The 18,782-nt window shown below is 47.7% G+C and overlaps 1 protein-coding gene across 3 annotated transcripts in view; it reads right to left on the bottom strand.

The window, feature by feature from the left end:
- LOC144121014 (uncharacterized) overlaps positions 1–18,782 on the bottom strand; it is a 178,828-nt gene that overhangs the window by 83,921 nt on the left and 76,125 nt on the right. The window contains exon 1 of one of the 3 annotated variants that reach the window (XM_077653917.1): positions 4,710–4,813. The exons of the other annotated variants lie outside the window; for them this stretch is intronic. The gene's annotated coding sequence lies outside the window, so the exon portion shown is untranslated. Of the gene's footprint in view, positions 1–4,709; positions 4,814–18,782 lie in introns of those variants that run through there. 3 annotated transcript variants of the gene reach the window in all.

Here is an 18,782-nt window from a genome sequence, read left to right as displayed (position 1 = left end):
CAATAGCTGTGTTAGGTGTGGCATTACGAAGTTTACGGTGCCCTATTAGCAGCATTATTATGTTTGTCGTTAGAGAAAATTTAGTAACATCTCCATTCCAGAATCACGAGATGCTGTTTTGACCAAAGATATTAAAGCACTGCCCTGTTTGTTTACCTGCAGGCTAATCAAAATGTGTCATCAGTGGTCACCTGATCAAGATATGCGTTCTGACAGTCTGTCAGCGAATCGTCTCGGAGGCTGCCAGTTACCGCTGCCACCTCATCGCCTCACAGAAGAAGGCTTCGCGAGTAGATGGGGTTTCGAACAAGCGGCGTTCGTCTATTTAGTCAGGACTGTAGCGACCTGGTAACACCAAACCAGGTACATTCTTCGTCAAAGATATACAAGCCAAAGTATTTGCTGGGTCCCTTCACGGGGCTCCTACAGGTCACCCCCCTTCCTACCCCGGAAGCAGTGAGGATGATGGTTCCTGTCATCGTAGAAAACATTCCAAGTATTCGAAGTTCTGGGTTGTAAACCGAGGCACGAAAGCAAACTCGATGACCTGCACACTTTGGCAAAGGCTGCAAGTTAATATGAAATCAATGCAGCGCATATAAAACAATGCAGTGAATTGTGTTTCGACAAACCGAACAAACCTTATCAAGTGGTATCCAGTTGTAGCTTGTAAGTAACCAGGCTGCATGGTTTGCTTCTCATTCGAATAGAAGAGCCCTTAATTACGGCTTCCCTAAAGATCAAAAAGTTCTCGGAAGGTGAGGGCAAGGGTTCTCCTTACCATACAGAGATTTAGAGCTCAAGGGCTGTCATAATAGCTTCAATATACGACTAAGGAGCAAACCGTCCAGCCTGGTTACTTTTGGCAAAGACTGTACAGTCTCTACTCCGTTAAGAACTATCGACGTTAGTGTGCGCCAAAGAAGCCACTGTGTTCTGAAAGGTCACAGGAAAGGTTTCACGTATTCGGGTCACGAAGTGAACTTCAGCCGTCCTCCTTCACCTCAGGTGGTGCGTGTGCTACCCACCAGTGGTGTGTGGGCTTTAAATACAGTCCACGTCCGTCGGAGCGATGCCTAACGATCAAGCTCGATTATAAATGAATTTTGAACTTGTCGCAGACTTTTTTATTTCCCACGCAACCACTGAGGCCGAAATTACGGGTGCGGAAGAAATATATCCCGCCAACAACTAGCGTCACTAGAACAAAACCACAATTTGGTGGCTCAATTTGTTGCCACTTGTGCGCTGCTGGGGGCTGAAACACCTGTGCAAATATATTGTTTTTTTGGCCTGTCACGCAAAACAGTATGTTATTGTACCGCATCATTTATTCAGCGAGACTCGCGTCTTCGGTACTGGTGCCGATCTCAACAGCGTTTAAAAACCTCCGTTCGTTCACTTGTAATCTCATGTTTGTTGTAGCTGGCACTTCATAAACTAAGCAATGAGTCCGGAGTTGTCGAGGACCATCTTAACACAGAAAAATCGTCATTCAATAATCTCAAACTGACATCCGGTTCAAGAACCCCCAGCCCCCCCCCCCTTTTTTTTCATGCACTGCAGCGTATAATAATAATAATTGGTTTTTTGGGGGGAAAGGAAATGGCGCAGTATCTGTCTCATATATCGTTGGACACCTCAGCGTATACAACACGCACTTTCGTTTTGATTTAATATAGAACCCTGGCCTGCGGTTCAACATTCCTCTCAACCACAGTTGAAACAAAGTTTATTTCAGTGAGTCGCTACAACGATTAGAAAAAATGTGTTCTGCCTTTTATGATTGTGCGCTCTCAATTTTTAATGTCAGCGCTTTGGAGGCAACGCTTTAGATGCAGTGCTCTAGATACAGTGGGCTGGATACAGTGCTTTTAACTGGAGGCAGCTAAGGTTGTTGCACAGAGGAAACTCTTGCACTTCGTGCTGCCGCTTTATTTGTTACAGGATGCAGCGAGAGCTGGGTGCGCGGTAAGCACATATGGCGTGGCTGAGGAAAGAGGGTCAGTTACGCCGGCTTTACAGTTTATTATCCGGGACGCTCTTTTCAGCAGATTGGCGACCCAGCTTTTTGTCGAGCACTCAGCGTTATAGCACTCGCGTTATGCTGGAATGTGAAACTATTTGTTCGGCTCTCGAGCAAATCGAATGAAGCGCCCGCATCATGGAGACACCAAAATTTGGTTGGAATCTCGGGCATGCGGGATCTGGGGTGAGTGGAAGAGGGACCCGCAGGAAAGTGGAGGAACGAGAGCTGCTGTTGTTGCATCGTGACCCGGGGCTAAGAGGCTTCTCTCTATACGCTTTCCTCCTCATGTGTGCAAAGAGAAGCTTTTGATGAATTTCCTCGAGGAAGTGCGGATATACTGCCATAGACCGGAAAAGAGGCTTGAAACAGTAAAGAGGCCGACAAAGGAAACGCCGACCTGCTCTCCTATTGGCGGATTTTGAAACAGCTTTCAGAAAAATAGCACCAGTAAATAGTCCAGTAGCCTATCGGATCGTCATCGATCCGAAAACGTCGCATCCAACTGTGACCGCGTACGACCAAGCCAGGATCCCGATAAGACGCTGCGAGGACCGGCATCACCACCTTAAGTGCAAGGATGGAGACTAGAACAGAATAAGTCGCCTGACCGAAGAAATCTTATCCTCTCCCTTACTCCGCGTCCCCCTCCCCCAATGACCTCTTGGCCAATCCTTATTGAAATAAACGCATTCCTCCCCATCCTATCACAGATATGTACTTTCTATTGTTAAGTACAGATAGCCGGGCTTTTCAATGCAGCAAAACTGTTCTACTGATCTGTGACGGTGCAGTCCTGTAAACGGCGGTGTCTTTGCTTTGGTGAGTTAGTCTTATGTGCCTTAACGTCCCAAATCAACTCAGGCTATGAGGGATGCCGTCGTGGAGGGCTCCGAATAATTTCGACCACCTGGGGTTCATAAACGCGCGCTACCATCGCGCAGTGCACGGGCCTCTAGAATTTCGCCTCCATCGAATGCGACTGCCCCGGCCGGGATCGAACCCGAGTCTTTCGCGTCAGCAGCCGACCAACATAGCCACCGCGGTGGCGTCTTTTGTGCAGTGTACTTCTAAGCGACAGAACCTACAGCACTGGGCAGTTGCTGGCGAGCTCTGACATTATGTGGTCTTGGAAGCGTAAGAAGGAATAAAACACTAAATCAGATCGCTTCAGAATGCGCAACAGCGTTTTTCCTACGATGTATCGAAAAAGAAAGCGTAACATATGATAATCAGCACCGGTTGCTATTCCAAACACTATAGGTAATAAAAAGTGAGGGTGTGCGTACAAAGGTTACCTTCTGGACACAGCAAAAACGGATGGGTTGTTCCTTCACCCACTTCCTTCAGTCCCCCAATCTCTTCATTTTGTGGCAGGTTGTCACAGTCAATATTAAACGATCGAAAATAACCTACTTGCTCGTCCTGATGTTTCTTTCTTGTCCCGTTCGTTGCGCTGTTTCTTAATATGAAGCCACGCAATTAGCCCAAATTTCTACTCACGTTGCGAACAGATAATCTATTTGAGTATGGATGCACCACATAAGAAGAATTGATAAAAGGCTACATCTGGAGTAAACTGAGAAGAATAATTTATAATCAGCGCAGTCTCTTGCGCGTATTGCTCGTTGTGCATCTACTTAGCTAAATTAAAAACTTTCAAGCAGACGTGGACTGCAAAAGTGCATTGTAATTGAAAATGCAGTTCAAATAAATCTACGCGGCTTCGCTCGCTGCTAAAAAGTGGAAAGGGTGACCCGACGTCACGAAAGAAGAGGAGGCCCGAGTATGCATATCGTTCACACCTTTTGAGCTGGAAACAGTGGACGTGAGCCAAGTGCGCGACTTTGGTGATAAGCACTGCTCTTAATAAAGAGTGCCGTCGAAGGCAATCCATCACGCATGAAAGGGCGATAAACGCCCGCCAGCATGCTCGCTGCGAGCATGAAACGATAGCACCCTTTGACTTTCAACAGCGGGACGAAGTTGGCTGTCTTGCATGGAAAGAGGGCGCTTGAAAGTCAGGCCTTAAAGGACTACAGACAACTAATTTTATTGCACGTTTTCTTCAGTCAAACGATGCGTTAGACATTAGAATACATGGATTACAGGGTGGTATTTGCCTAGAACCGCTAAATAATTTGTAATTGAATTTCTTCTCTCAAACTGTTTCGGTTTCATCGACCGGACGACGACTGTGACGTCAAGTTGATGTTATGGTCACGTGATCGACTAGCAGAACTGTAATGTAGTCGCTGATATGTAGTCTTAATTCACTACGACATTTCAACCAACCTCTTCCAGGACCTGGAATGACAAAAAGATGACCTGTCAGCGAATATATTATTTTTCTAGTGGATCACGTGACCAGAACATCAACTTGACGTCACGGTCATCGTTCGGTCGATGAAACCGAAATAGCGTCGAGAAATTCAATTATAAATTATTGAGCGGTCGTACACGAATACCACAGGGTGCTCCATGTATACGAATGTCTAACGCATCGTTTGAAACAAGAAAACACGCAAGCAAAAATTTGGTGTCTATAGTTTTTTTAAGGTGTATGCGAGCCTGCATCACAGCCGCCACGGACCCGTATAGAAGTGATAGCCTCAACCATGCTTTGCACATCTTTTTTTTTCCCCTAAAGGCCTCAAGACTTCGATTACAACGGATGACTTACCATGCTGCCAAATGCCGATAAACAACACCGGGTGCTTCTCGGAACATGAGACTGATGGCAGAATTGTGCTCCCTATGTGCTCCCAACTTGACACTGTACATCTGAGGGAGAAATCGCGGTGTCGGATAAGCGGGCGTGGCACCACAAAGATGAGCTCAGTTTCGTGCAGCACTGAACATTCGCCGCGAGAGTCCTGGGCGGTGTGTACCACATCCATCCATGTGCCTTCGTAGTTGGCTGGCCGCGACCGTTTCTCACAGAAGCGGTGTAACGAGCGTACGCTACAGAGGTCGCCTTCAACGCACCCAACTTGTTCCGCTCCCGGGTTTTTGTGGCAGTTCCCGCCAGCCTCATTTGTCGACCCCCCTAGGCCCGTCATCAAGTGGCCGTTGGTAATGAAGCCAGAGATGTCGAGCAGTCAGGTAAAGCCAGAAAGGGGGAAACGGCCGCAGTGTCGCTAATTACCACACTTTGTCTCTCTTTTTATTTTATTTTCATCCAGCATAAAAATTCACGATGAAAACATGATCGCGCTATTGTGACGGGGAACTGAAGAAGACATATTGTGAGCAGTGGAAGCCTGCCATATCAACAGATTTAAACGCACACACTACCCATTTTGTAGTTCCTGCACATCGATCGACTGCGTTCATGTGCAGAAAGTGGAGTCGATTTTTGGTGGCATTGAGATTTTAAGAAAGTGACGCGAACCGATGGAAAAGATGCCAGCAACAGGTTGAAGACACCTTCCTGAAGACAACATCCTCTTCTCTTAAACCTGCTAAAGACAAAACCTTGCCGGTTGTGGATAGTCCTAGAGCTTCATGTGCGGTAAGCGCTGAACTGCTCTGGTAATCACTGAGCGAAGTAAGCACTGAAGCTGTTTAGTCAACTGCGACAGTAAAATGGGGATGCCTTGTGCGAAATTAGAACGCATGGGCGGTACCATTACAGGGAATCGAAAAGCTAAATGCTTGTTCAAAGTGAGTACTTCAGCACACTGTATAATTGGATAAGGAACCGCAGCGCCATGCCTTAAAGGTAACGCTCTTAAGAATTCTAAAAAAAATAATTAAATCTCGCCTGTTTAGACAGGTAGAAAGCGACCACCAGCCACATCGTCCTCACTTGCGTTCTGAGCACGCGCCGCATATATCCATTACTAGCGAGCGAAAGTGTTAACCTTCCCGACAGTGACAGACCCGGCCCCATATGATATCAAAGCCCATCGCTATGTTGAGCTTTACACTGCCTCCTACTCTGCATCAGATTAGCCCTATCTCTGATGTACGTAGCTTTCAGGAGGGGTGCGGCCTTGTCGAACTTGTGACTGATGAGAAAGCCCATAACAATGACAATGTTATCAGTCGCTGATGACAATGTTATCAGTGGCTCATTTAAACAGCAATCGCGTGACACCGTCGCAGAGATAAGGAGTATTCGATAATAAACCTGTATATGCCTCTGCTCTGCATTATTTGCGTTCTCAGCACATTCTCCTTGCCCAAGTTATCATCTTAAGTTCATCAGTTGCTATCGTGCTCAGGCAAACACAACTACACCTACAAAATCTTGACTCGACAAAGTTGTGATAAGATCGCTTCGAGCGCTGGTTCCAAGAATATCCTCGCCGTGCAAGTGACGCCAGACACCTGTTCACAGAGGTGAATCGGACCGGTTGAACACAAGATACGACTCCATGAACGCGTATTAAAGTTACCTAGTTCCAGAAACGAGCATTCGACCGCTATGTTAACCTTATGTAGCAGAGGAACCTAGAGTTAAGACGCGAGTTGACTAGCAGGGATGGCCTTGGCAGTGTAGCGACCGCTGAGCGGCGTATTAATCTGAGTCATGCACTTCCCTCATTACGCTATGTGCATGCGATATACTCAACTCGCCACGTTTACTGAGTTTGCGCAATGTTGCAGAAAAACGCTGCTAAAACGGCTTGACGAAAGAGTTCACTGAAACGAAATGACTGCCTCGGAAAAAAACTTCGCCGACAGCTTTACCTTCTGATATTAGCGCACCGGAGTTGACACCATGTGAATTACAATGAATCTGATTACACGCAGAACCAGCGTATGCAAGAAATTTAGTGAGTAAGCAAAAGTATCTTCACAATCATGTACTGTACTTTCGACACAGGTAAGCGGTCCGCCTACAATTCTACAAAAGCAACGATCCACATCTGCATTCCATCGCAGCTAGTACACGCAGCATCAGGTCGTTCTTCGTACTGTCAAACTTCAACGTAACACAATGCCATAGAGAGCTCCATGAGCAATAATAGTCATGCAAAGAATAAACCAAGGGTGGTTACACTTACAGGGCACGCAAAATATCCTTTCCCGACTACAGAATGCACCAAGAGTTCTTTTCTTAACTGACCCAGTTGGCTGCTGTGGGGACCTGCCCCACGTTCCTTCCAGGGCATGCAAAGTATCCTTTCCCGACTACAGAATGCACCAAGGGTTCTTAACTGACCCAGTTGGCTGCTGTGGGGACCTGCCCCACGTTTCCTTCGATTTGCTTCCCCGCGATGCGCCCCTAGTTAGTTACCTTAACTAAAAAGGGAGGGCGCCGGCATCGCAGCTACACGAGCGCCACGGACGGCGTGATTTCTGCGCGCGCACGGGGTGGGGGAGACAGCATCCTCTTCGGCTGTGGGACGTCGTCGCACTCGGACTGTTCGGAGCGCGCTCCGCTCTTCGCCAGCGGGGGGAGGAAGTGGCGAGGAGAACGTGCTGCCGCATCTCGTCCTGTCATGCTTCGGAGTTTCCCCTTGCCCTAGCGTGGGTGAACATTCGCTAGTAACCTTGCTGGTGAGTCGGACGATCTCTATTCCTTAGCGTATTTTGTTGCTAGCTAGCCTTATTGTTGTTGTAGTAATAAATGCCTATTTGTGTAAGCCAGAGTGTCGTTCCTTTGCTTCCTGCAGAGCAAGGCCCGCCGTGGTCGGCGTTCGCTCGGTAGTATACGCGATCACGGGGTGCGGTCCGGGCGGTTTTGAACCGTGTCAGCCGTGGTTAGACAAGGAAAACGTATTTATCTCCCTTATTAAAACCCCACACTACTGATTTCAGCCATCTTACGTAGCGCAAAAAAAGAAATCAGGGACAAGAGTGTCAGGGCGGAAGACAGGCTGTACTTGCAGCTCAAGTTTACTACGCGCGGAAGTAGTTATATATACATTGTTTCTTTTATTACTTCGTCGGTGCCACCTATCAGCTACAGTCGCGTCATGTGATGATGATGGAAAACAACGAAATGAAAAAAGGCCTGTGTGAGAAAGAAGGAAGTATGAAAGGCGAACGTGAGTGAAATTGATAAAAGCCAACACTGGAAATGAGGCGACGTCTAAAATTAAACACGGCTGGGTGATATGATATTCCTCCTTAAATACAGCATCCGGATAATCACCTTATCGCTCCGCCATCGCATTGCCAGCCTGTCTTTATTTCACAAATTCTTCCACAGCCCTACTCACATCGCACCTCATATTCTTCCCCCAGCACGCATATCTCATCGCACCAGCCATCACCTACAAGTTGCCCGTCCACACTCACGCACATTCACTGTTTCTAATTCCTTCTTTCCTCGTGCAGCCGCAGACTGGAACGGCCTTCCAAACAACGTTGCCATCATCACTTGGCCAAGACTTTTCGCTGAAAATGTAAAAACTTTCCTGTTATTGTGAATCTGTGCTTTTAATTCTCACCACCCCTTATGTAACACCCCTTTTTTGGGGCCTTTAAAGTACTAAAATGAAATGAAAAAGATTCAGGTGAATGGGCGACAAAAACTAAAGGCCATAAAATTCTTGATGCAATACAGCGACTGAATGAACCGCTAAAAAGGAACGCGTAATAAGCTATATATAACCTTTGAAAGTTCTAAAAAGCGCCGAAAATATGATTCAGCAAAACATTCCCGCCAACGAAGGTGAAAATAAAAAACGTGGAACAGTGAAGATTGCTAGATAAATATAGGCAGCGACAAGAAAAAAACGTTAAACCTCTAGAAAATGCGCGAAACCTGTAAAAGATGCGTTTTAAAGGAGCTGCAGCAAAATAACTTCGTAAAACACACAGGTGCGAGCATTAAGGTCAATGGGACCCGAAGAAAAAAAATCAGAGCGACGAAAATGACATCAAGAAAGCATACCAGAAAAGGCTAAACATAGCGAGTAAAGAACTGAAATGTCTAAAAACCATCCAGAATAACAAATGTTCTGAAACTTACAGCGAGAACCAGACACTTATAGGCTGCTGTGAGCTCTGACGTGCTCCTCGAGATAAAATCATTTTCTATTAGTGACTGTGACAGAGGGCTTGCTTACGCACTTGTCTCAGGCTTGTTTAATGAAAAAGTCTGGGAACTTATCTTCCTTGTTTTGAACAAGACCTTGCTACTGCGACCAATTTTTTTTCTTATTTTTTTATCCCATATGCCGCGGTGGCTCAGTACTCTTAGCGTTCGGCTATTGATCAGAAGATAGCGGGTTTTTCAATCCAGGCCGCGGCGGCAGTATTTCGATGGTTGCAGAATACAAAAACGGCACTGAGCTGCGCAGTGTCAGCGCACCCTAAAGTGCCCCAATAATATATTAATCTGGAGCCATCAACTAAGGCACCCGTCATAGCTCATGTGTCCCTTCGAGACGTTAAACCTCACGAATTATTATTTTTCATCATCCTCTCCATGCTGGTTTTTACGGGCATCGCTTACATTGTTCGCCCAGATGCCCTTTTACCGCAACGGCCAGATCCTTTGCCTACTGTTTCGCAGAGGCAAGGTCCAGTTTGTCCCAAATAGATTTTGCCGCAGAGCATGGGTATCTTGTACAAGTCGATTTTCTGACGCTTGAAGGTATTGGATTGGTGTCTCAAGTAGATGGCATTTTTGCTTCTCTTGCCATCGTTGACGACGCGGCATGGCCTGCCCAGCTTGTTTGGAGCCGTCAGCACGACCGATATGCCGTTTCTTTCCGCCACCTTTTTAAGGCGGCTCGATAGTCCGTGCATGTACAGAACGGCTGCCTATCGTTTCTTTGGTTTGCTGCTTACGGTGCCCTTAGTTGGATCCCCCTTATAAATCACTTTTAAATGCCCCCGGCTGCGGATGCTATAACATCAATCGGGTAGCCACAATTCCCCAGCGATGCCACCTGTTCACCTATGCCGCCTTGAATAGCATTACGGCATGGCGCTTTGATCACGTACACTGTTCAGCACTAGGCTTCCTTGGACTAATCTGGAAGGAGGCCGAACGATACACTAAGTGTTCTTCCGTCCCGCAGGAAAATTCAGTCGCAAGTCTATCGTATGTCCCGTCCCATCCCTACACTCTGAAATACATAATGCAGGCTTCATCCGCAAGGCTAGTGCCCTCTGCGTTTTCAAGTGCAGATAGCAGCGCATCAAGCCTTCCTCCGCATAAAGAAGCCACAAGCGCACCTGTTTCTCGAATTTCCTTAGACTAAGTGCGTTCATAATGTTTCCACGTGAAGCTTAGAACTTAGGATGACCTGTATAAATGAATAGCCTTGAATGCAGCCCATTTATGAAGGTTTCAATCTACTGTACTTGTAGCAGGCACTACGGTGTCGCCCTTCGTTTCTCAGCTCCATCATCGGCCTGAATGCACCAAGGTATAACTTGAAAACAACAAGTCACTTTCATAATGGACTCCATTAATATTATCATATTGTGTGGTCGATATTTCCGAAGTAAAGATCGGCTTTCAGCATTTGTCTCCATAGCAAACTCGTCCCAGGACTGAAAAGAGTTCTAGGTATAGACCTCGGGCACCTGACGAAACCCAAAGCTCAGCGTTCCATTTTAGCGTTATACAAAGAAAAAATAAATAAAACGTGAGTGCAAGTCAATGAAACCTCCTTGCTTTAAGAATTCGTCATTTCAGCGACTGCGTCTAATTCTCCCAGATCCGGATACTCTCTATGCCGACCGTTTACAGCGTTCGGTTCTTCCTTTTGAGACCAGATGGCGCCACAGGTGCGCTAGGAACACGGCGCCATTGCGGGCCTCGTAAGTCGCCAGCGCACGCCTCGACGCAGCAGTGGAAAAATCGCGGTGGGCTGCCGAATGTGTTCTTCCTACGAATATGTGGAAAGGCAGAGGAAATACGTGCTGTGTTGTGGATTGCAAGAATTGCGAGAGAGAGTTAAATGTGCGGGACGCGATCGTTTGAGAGCTTCACGGATCCGAACTGCACAAGGACGTACTGCCCCTGTTCGCACCCCTTCGCCATGCACCCTTTCCGAACGGGCAAACGCAACAAACACGTTCGCCAGCACTAGATAGGCAATATAGGAAAAAGGTTTTGATCTTGGAAAATCTGCGAGGGTAATTGCACTACATAGCCGCATAAACAAGCTGTTCCGCCACCGAAACCCTCACTTCAGGCTTTCAGTTGCTGTGCCGTTGCGCTTGCGTGTGTAGCGAGACGCGACTGCTCGTAAGTTAAGGTGTGCGACCATTAGTAACAGGAGCGCCCGAGGACGAATTAGGAACGGAAAAGAAAGGTTACTTACGCTTCTACATACCGCCACTGCAGATTACGCAATGCACAGCCGCGCGAGCGGACAACGCCTACCGTCAGTCGTGTATTACATGGCGTCTTGGTGCTATAGACTGTTGAACTTCGGTCCAACTAGCGCGGTTTTCGTGGACCCTATTCGGAATAAAGCATTTGCGTCACGGCAGGTGTGCTGGGTGGTTGTCACTTCCTCGCGGTCCATGCGAGACAGTCACTAAAAGTGACTCCGCAGGCCAGAGCTCACAGTGAAGCTGATTACTTGCCACCAACGAGACCGCGTGCATTTTCATGTCCGCATAACCAGCGTAGAGCGTACCACAATTTTATATGTAAGGCTGACATATTTGTGAACTTTCTGTAGTATTAACGCGTTTCCTTGTGCACGTTCTAATAATAATATCGCGGAATCCTTCGAAACGTATGCCAGCTCGCAATGACTGCTTTATGCATGATACTGCTACCATGATAGTTAACATTTGTGTGTCTATTTTTATCGCCTTTCAGTGTTTAACAAACAAGTAGAAAATATTTTAGGTTTCCTAAGCACTGTTAACATGTAAGCAAAGGCGTACGACGTGCATGTGAGCGTTTTAGAGCGGTGTCTACATGTATGTATACACAGCACGACAACGACGTGCGCTGCCGCAGGACCATTAACCTTGCAGTTTTAGATAACAATAAAAGCATTCAGCAATGCCTTAAGTGGACGCAAAAACAAGCATTCAGGAGATACATCCCTTGGCACGAAGAGGGAGAGCTGAGCGGCTCTCAGCGACATGAAGCCCGATCAAGTTTTAATTCACGCCTCAAGTGATGAAATTAGGGCTCTCACATAACCTTTAAAACTTTGGCCAAACCATAGTGTCGTCTGCTCGCTCCTTTACAACCATATCAGCCGAAGCACTGCCTCTAGGAACCGAACGATCAGGCGCAGCAGCCGTCGCAAGAGGCGCGCGCCGAGCAGTCAGGAGGCGTGTAATGGCGACGTGATCACGTGATCAAAGATGGCAGCCCTCATGATACCACGCTGTAAAGCCTGTATAGTTCGCTGATCGCAAGAACGCAAGGTCTCATGAAGTCTGAAAAGCCCAGTCATTTAATCGGCTTGGCTTATTCTTACCCACGCAGTATGACGCATGCTGGCCGCAAACGACACGATAGCGCCCCCACGCGCTCCCCCGTTTCCCTCCATTCTTCCCCTCCGACCCCCATCGCTAGTCGACGCGCCATCTGTCGACTTTCCTGCGAAACGAAATCTACAGGCGAGCGGAAGATGATGAGATGGGGGCGTTCTATGGAGGAGAACGTATTTGCAGGCCAGTTGGTGCATTACTGGAATTCATTTTTAGCGTAGAAAGACGCCACAGCAAGTGATCTGGCAATAAAAACCGAGTTGCTAGTCAGCGCTATGTCCCGTCAAGTTCGTTCCTTTCTGTGGTGTCTTTCTGCACTTAAAACGAATTGCAGTTCTACCGGCGCCTGCGATTTGCCTCCGATTAGCGTGGAGTTGCGCACAGATACACGGTAGTCTTCTTTCCCGCAGAACTTGAAACAATAGTTATGTGGGTAAGCCACTCGTAGTGCGTGCAGGATCAATAGCGCCAGCGTTATTTGGAGGTTCGCTCGCTTTTCTTTAACCTACAAGACAGACTCGATCTATACAACGCGTTTTTTTTGTACTCTCTGAATGCACAAACATTGGTGCAAATTTCTATCCAGCACACTTTCGAGAACGAACGTTACGTCGACTATTCGTTCGTGACTCTTCTTCGTGACTATTGGTTCTTCCTCGCTCCATAAGAACACTAGAAAATCAAGTGTCTTGTACACGCGAAAGTTTGTCATGTAGTGACATACCATTGTCCTCCGCACACTTAACAAAAGCTAACTAGTTTGTCCACGTGCAAGATCCTACGAAACAGCAACGTAAAATATCGTTGTTTCACGCGGCTTCCGACGCAATGTTGTGTATGCAGCATACATTACTTAGCATCACTCAAGAAGTAGTACCTGCTGGCCTAATTGTCCTCCGCATCAAAAAGTGAAAGGACGATCGGCCAATCGCGCCTTCGTTGCATAGTATTCAAAGTTCTTACCCGATAGAAATATATATAGCTTTGAAAGACGGATCTTAGAGCTCATATACACAAACTGCCACGAAGATACACAAACTGCCGAGCTGCCGTTTACAAGCTGACGCTTCCCCAGCGGCGATGTCATTACATTCCTGCGATATTTCCCGACGCGCAGCGATACAAGCGCGGTCCTGCGGCACGCTCTGTAAGTAACAATTATGTGGATTCTAAGATTATTCAGAATGCGCCTGTGACAGACAGTGGTTGCCATAATACTGGACTATTGAGCTGAAAGGCCAAGTGTCCGTTGAAATCGAGCACACTTGCAAATGCAACCATGCACACGCTGTTCAAAGCAATATATGCTCCCATAAGGCCCTGCTTTTTCAGATGACAATGTCACTCTTCCATTTTCGTCACTGGCAGTAGTTGCCAACAATAATAATAATAATAATAATAATAATAATAATAATAATAATAATTGGTTTTTTGGGGAAAGGAAATGGCGCAGTATCTGTCTCATATAACGTTGGACACCTGAACCGCGCCGTAAGGGAAGGGATAAAGGAGGGAGTGAAAGAAGAAAGGATGAGAGAGGTGCCGTAGTGGAGGGCTCCGGAATAATTTCGACCACCTGGGGATCTTTAACGTGCACTGACATCGCACAGCACACGGGCGCCTTAGCGTTTTTCCTCCATAAAAACGCAGCCGCCGCGGTCGGGTTCGAACCCGGGAACTCCGGATCAGTAGTCGAGCGCCCTAACCACTGAGCCACCGCGGCGGGGCAAGCCAACAAGAGCGAAAATTAGTTCCAGGACGTGTGATGAAATGCCTCGACATAGTTGCTTGCGCTTACAGGTGAGACGGCTGAATAAAAATGAGAAAGCGAAGCACAATAACGGCGTCTCACCTGAAGAAAGAAAAGTGGCTAGACAGCTGCAGAGCACTTGTCACCGGCTGCGAGAAAACTGCAGTGGTGTGATACAGCTCTGTTCTCGAGAGAGACACCACAAGAAGGCCGCCCGCAGCTATAGCCTTTAGCTGGCTGTGGCCACAGAATGACGACACTACGACATAATGTTTCGATTACAATGGCCGACCCAAGATTGCATACAGCCAGAGAGTCTATAGCTAAGTTCTACAGAGCAGGCCTGGCGAAGTTGGGTTGCGCCTACGCTGCAGGAAAAGAACTGACAAGTACACTACTGCACGTAAGTGCAGTGGGGATGTGATTTCTTGATGCAGAAGCTGCATCGGGGCACTTTAGTTTTCCCGTCCGAGTCACTTTCGAGGGCTATGAAGCGAACAAAGTGGGTTGCGTTTCATGTGGCGCGTAAACGAAGCACGGAAGTCATGCGGTTTCACTAATAGCTTGAAAGTGGTTAGGACAGCTTATTTATTCCATCGGCATTCACACATCCCATCGTAGGAGGATAAAATGACCCTCCACTTTATGCACTGCATTTCTCTCTCGAGGGCGAAACAACTACTCCTGAAACATCCGGGAAGGTACGCAGGCCTTTAGTACACAACGTATTGAAGGAGAGAGAGTGTGTAGAAGAGGAAAGTGAGAGAAGTTAATATAATAATTGGTTTTGGGGGAAAGGAAATGGCGCAGTATCTGTCTCAAATATCGTTGGACACCTGAACCGCGCCGTAAGGGAAGGGTAAAGGAGGGAGTGAAAGAAGAAAGGAAGAAGAGGTGCCGTAGTGGAGGGCTCCGGAATAATTTCGACCACCTGGGGATCTTTAACGTGCACTGACATCGCACAGTACACGGGCGCCTTAGCCAAAAGGGCGTTCCTGTCAAAAGGGAAGAGAGGCCGTATAGAAGGGAAAAGCGGAAAAAAGGGGATGGGGTAAGGAGCAAAGGACATTTCTCTCTCTCGCTAATAATAATAATTGGTTTTTGGGGAAAAGGAAATGGCGCAATATCTGTCTCATATACCGTTGGACACCTGAACCGCGCCGTAAGGGAAAGGATAAAGGAGGGAGTGAAAGAAGAAAGGAAGAAGAGATGCCGTAGTGGGGGGCTCCGGAATAATTTCGACCACCTGGGGATCTTTAACGTGCACTGACATCGCACAGTACACGGGCGCCTTAGCCAAAAGGGCGTTCCTGTCAAAAGGGAAGAGAGGCCGTATAGAAGGGAAAAGCGGAAAAAAGGGGATGGGGTAAGGAGCAAAGGACATTTCTCTCTCTCGCTAATAATAATAATTGGTCTTTGGGGGAAAGGAAATGGCGCAATATCTGTCTCATATACCGTTGGACACCTGAAGCGCGCCGTAAGGGAAAGGATAAAGGAGGGAGTGAAAGAAGAAAGAAAGAAGAGATGCCGTAGTGGGGGCTCCGGAATAATTTCGACCACCTGGGGATCTTTAACGTGCACTGACATCGCACAGTACACGGGCGCCTTAGCCAAAAGGGCGTTCCTGTCAAAAGGGAAGAGAGGCCGTATAGAAGGGAAAAGCGGAAAAAAGGGGATGGGGTAAGGAGCAAAGGACATTTCTCTCTCTCGCTAATAATAATAATTGGTTTTGGGGGGAAAGGAAATGGCGCAATATCTGTCTCATATACCGTTGGACACCTGAACCGCGCCGTAAGGGAAAGAATAAAGGAGGGAGTGAAAGAAGAAAGGAAGAAGAGATGCCGTAGTGGGGGGCTCCGGAATAATTTCGACCACCTGGGGATCTTTAACGTGCACTGACATCGCACAGTACACGGGTGCCTTAGCCAAAAGGGCGTTCCTGTCAAAAGGGAAGAGAGGCCGTATAGAAGGGAAAAGCGGAAAAAAGGGGATGGGGTAAGGAGCAAAGGACATTTCTCTCTCTCGCTAATAATAATAATTGGTTTTGGGGGAAAAGGAAATGGCGCAATATCTGTCTCATATACCGTTGGACACCTGAACCGCGCCGTAAGGGAAAGGATAAAGGAGGGAGTGAAAGAAGAAAGGAAGAAGAGATGCCGTAGTGGGGGGCTCCGGAATAATTTCGACCACCTGGGGATCTTTAACGTGCACTGACATCGCACAGTACAGGGGCGCCTTAGCCAAAAGGGCGTTCCTGTCAAAAGGCAAGAGAGGCCGTATAGAAGGGAAAAGCGGAAAAAAGGGGATGGGGTAAGGAGCAAAGGACATTTCTCTCTCTCGCTAATAATAATAATTGGTTTTTGGGGGAAAGGAAATGGCGCAATATCTGTCTCATATACCGTTGGACACCTGAACCGCGCCGTAAGGGAAAGGATAAAGGAGGGAGTGAAAGAAGAAAGGAAGAAGAGGTGCCGTAGTGGAGGGCTCCGGAATAATTTCGACCACCTGGGGATCTTTAACGTGCACTGACATCGCACAGCACACGTGCGCCTTAGCGTTTTTCCTCCATAAAAATGCAGCCGCCGCGGTCGGGTTCGAACCCGGGAACTCCGGATCAGTAGTCGAGCGCCCTAACCACTGAGCCACCGCGGCGGGGCTCTCTCTCTCTCTCGCTAATGATCTCTTTCCCTTAGACATCGCAATACTAGGTACAAAGGCGCGAGCGATTTCGCGTGCTCCGCCGCTTGTTAGGACCGAAACGACAACTGGAACAAAAGGGGAGAAAGCGGAACTCCCTGGAAGAGATTTCCGTCTAGACCCTACCTCTATAAGGGTTGCGTGACCAAAGCCAAGAACTGCGCCATCGGGCGCCAAGAAACCTTTTAGATAACGGAAGGTGAGATAAATAAACACGAACGGTGCAACTAATGCCGTTGTGCGCTGTTTCTTTTTTCGGTACTTATCGTCGAATCTGGCCCGCCAAGACAACAACAAAAAAAGCGCGTAGTAGGACACGCGAAACGGTGCACGCTAGCCGCCAAGCGAAGAGCATAGTCGTATAGCGACACGTTCGCAAACCAAAACGGTCAGGTTTTGCGACAAGGATACGCTTGCTGAGGACAGCACCGTGAACAAACGCAGTGTAAGCGAAGTGGACTCCGATAACAGGCGAAAAAAAGGGAAGGATATCGCAAATGTTGCGAAAAGTCTAGGACTTGTGATGTGCTCTTCGACCGAAACACAACGTCGACGCAGAGATGGGCGCAGCACATAACACTCTCGAAAGAGGACGGGTGTACGCGACCAATCTCGAAGAGCGGAGGGTCCTGAGGCAGCGGGATCGGCGAGAACGGGTTTGTATTTCTCTTTATGTTTTTGCTTTATGGAACTACGCAGCACGAAATAAAACGTTTCGCTGGAACTTTTTCGCTCTCCTGAGAGCAGGCTCCAAAGCTCCTGCTCCAGCTGGGTCCAATGAAATACAACAATGACTTACTTGTGCTGTCCGCAGGCTCTCATGTTTTGACAACTCCACGAAGCAATTGTGCTTAAAGGTTAATGGGCATTTCCATTGCAAAGCGAAGCAAATGCATGACGCTGTAATGGCAGGCTCTTGATTTATTTCGATCGTCGTTTCTTTATAACAATCATTAGCATCATAATCATCATCACAAACAGCAGCAGCACCCCAGTTACATCCCATGCCGGACAAATGCCTCTCCCGTTCATTTGCGATTAGCCCTTCCCTGCGCCAGACGCGCGACCTCGGGATAGGAGGGCCCGTCCTATCCCCATAAACTTCCTAATTTCGTTTCCCCACGTGACTTTGCCGCCCCATGTTACGTTTACAAACCCAAGAACGACCATTGGTTAAGTTTTCTCTGCAGTTCTTGCACTGCTAACATCCATATCCTCTTTTTTGATTTCACGTTGGATATCATTAACTCTCGTCTTTTCTCTAATCCTTCCCTGCACCCCTCCTGTATCTTATTTTTTTATTATTTTTATCATCCAGCCTAGCGCAGCCATACGGCTGCAGAAAAGAAAAGCTACACAGCTTTCACAGGAGCTTTGCAGTTGGAGAATTGGAAGTATGATGAAGTCTTGGAATATGAGCGCTTTTAGCGTTTTGCTCCCACTAAAGGAAGGTCGCAGCGGCTGGACGGAGAAGCCGTCTTTCATAACACCTTCACAGCTAAAGGGCGTTCATTCACTCACCGCCACCTTCGATCCACCTCCCGGACCAACGCTAGTCCACCTTCAATCTCCAGGAGCGCTATCCACCGCCCACTGATCCAACTCTGCACCAGAAGCTCCACCCATCACAAAGCACCTACCTCCATCCTCCGCAAGGCCTACATTCACTAGAAGCCCACGCCGCAGCAGGCTTGCGTGTGACCGCCGCATACCGTGTGACACCGTATACGTGTGACCTGCCGTACCCTCTCCACCCGCCACTTGTTGCCTCCCATCCCACCTGCTCTTCATCCTCCTCCCACTTCCTTCACTCCTCTGAAAGTGCGGAACAGAATTTATCTCTGGAGGCGGATTCTTCCCTCTCCAATTATCTACCTGCCAACCGAGCCTTCAGACGGATGGACAGAAAATTGGTTTTTGGCGAAAGTA

This window comes from Amblyomma americanum, chromosome 2 (assembly GCF_052857255.1).
Source record: "Amblyomma americanum isolate KBUSLIRL-KWMA chromosome 2, ASM5285725v1, whole genome shotgun sequence".
Lineage (NCBI taxonomy): Eukaryota > Metazoa > Arthropoda > Arachnida > Ixodida > Ixodidae > Amblyomma > Amblyomma americanum.
The sequence above is the reverse complement of the archived record's forward strand: the minus strand, read 5'-3'. Positions and strand labels throughout refer to the sequence as shown.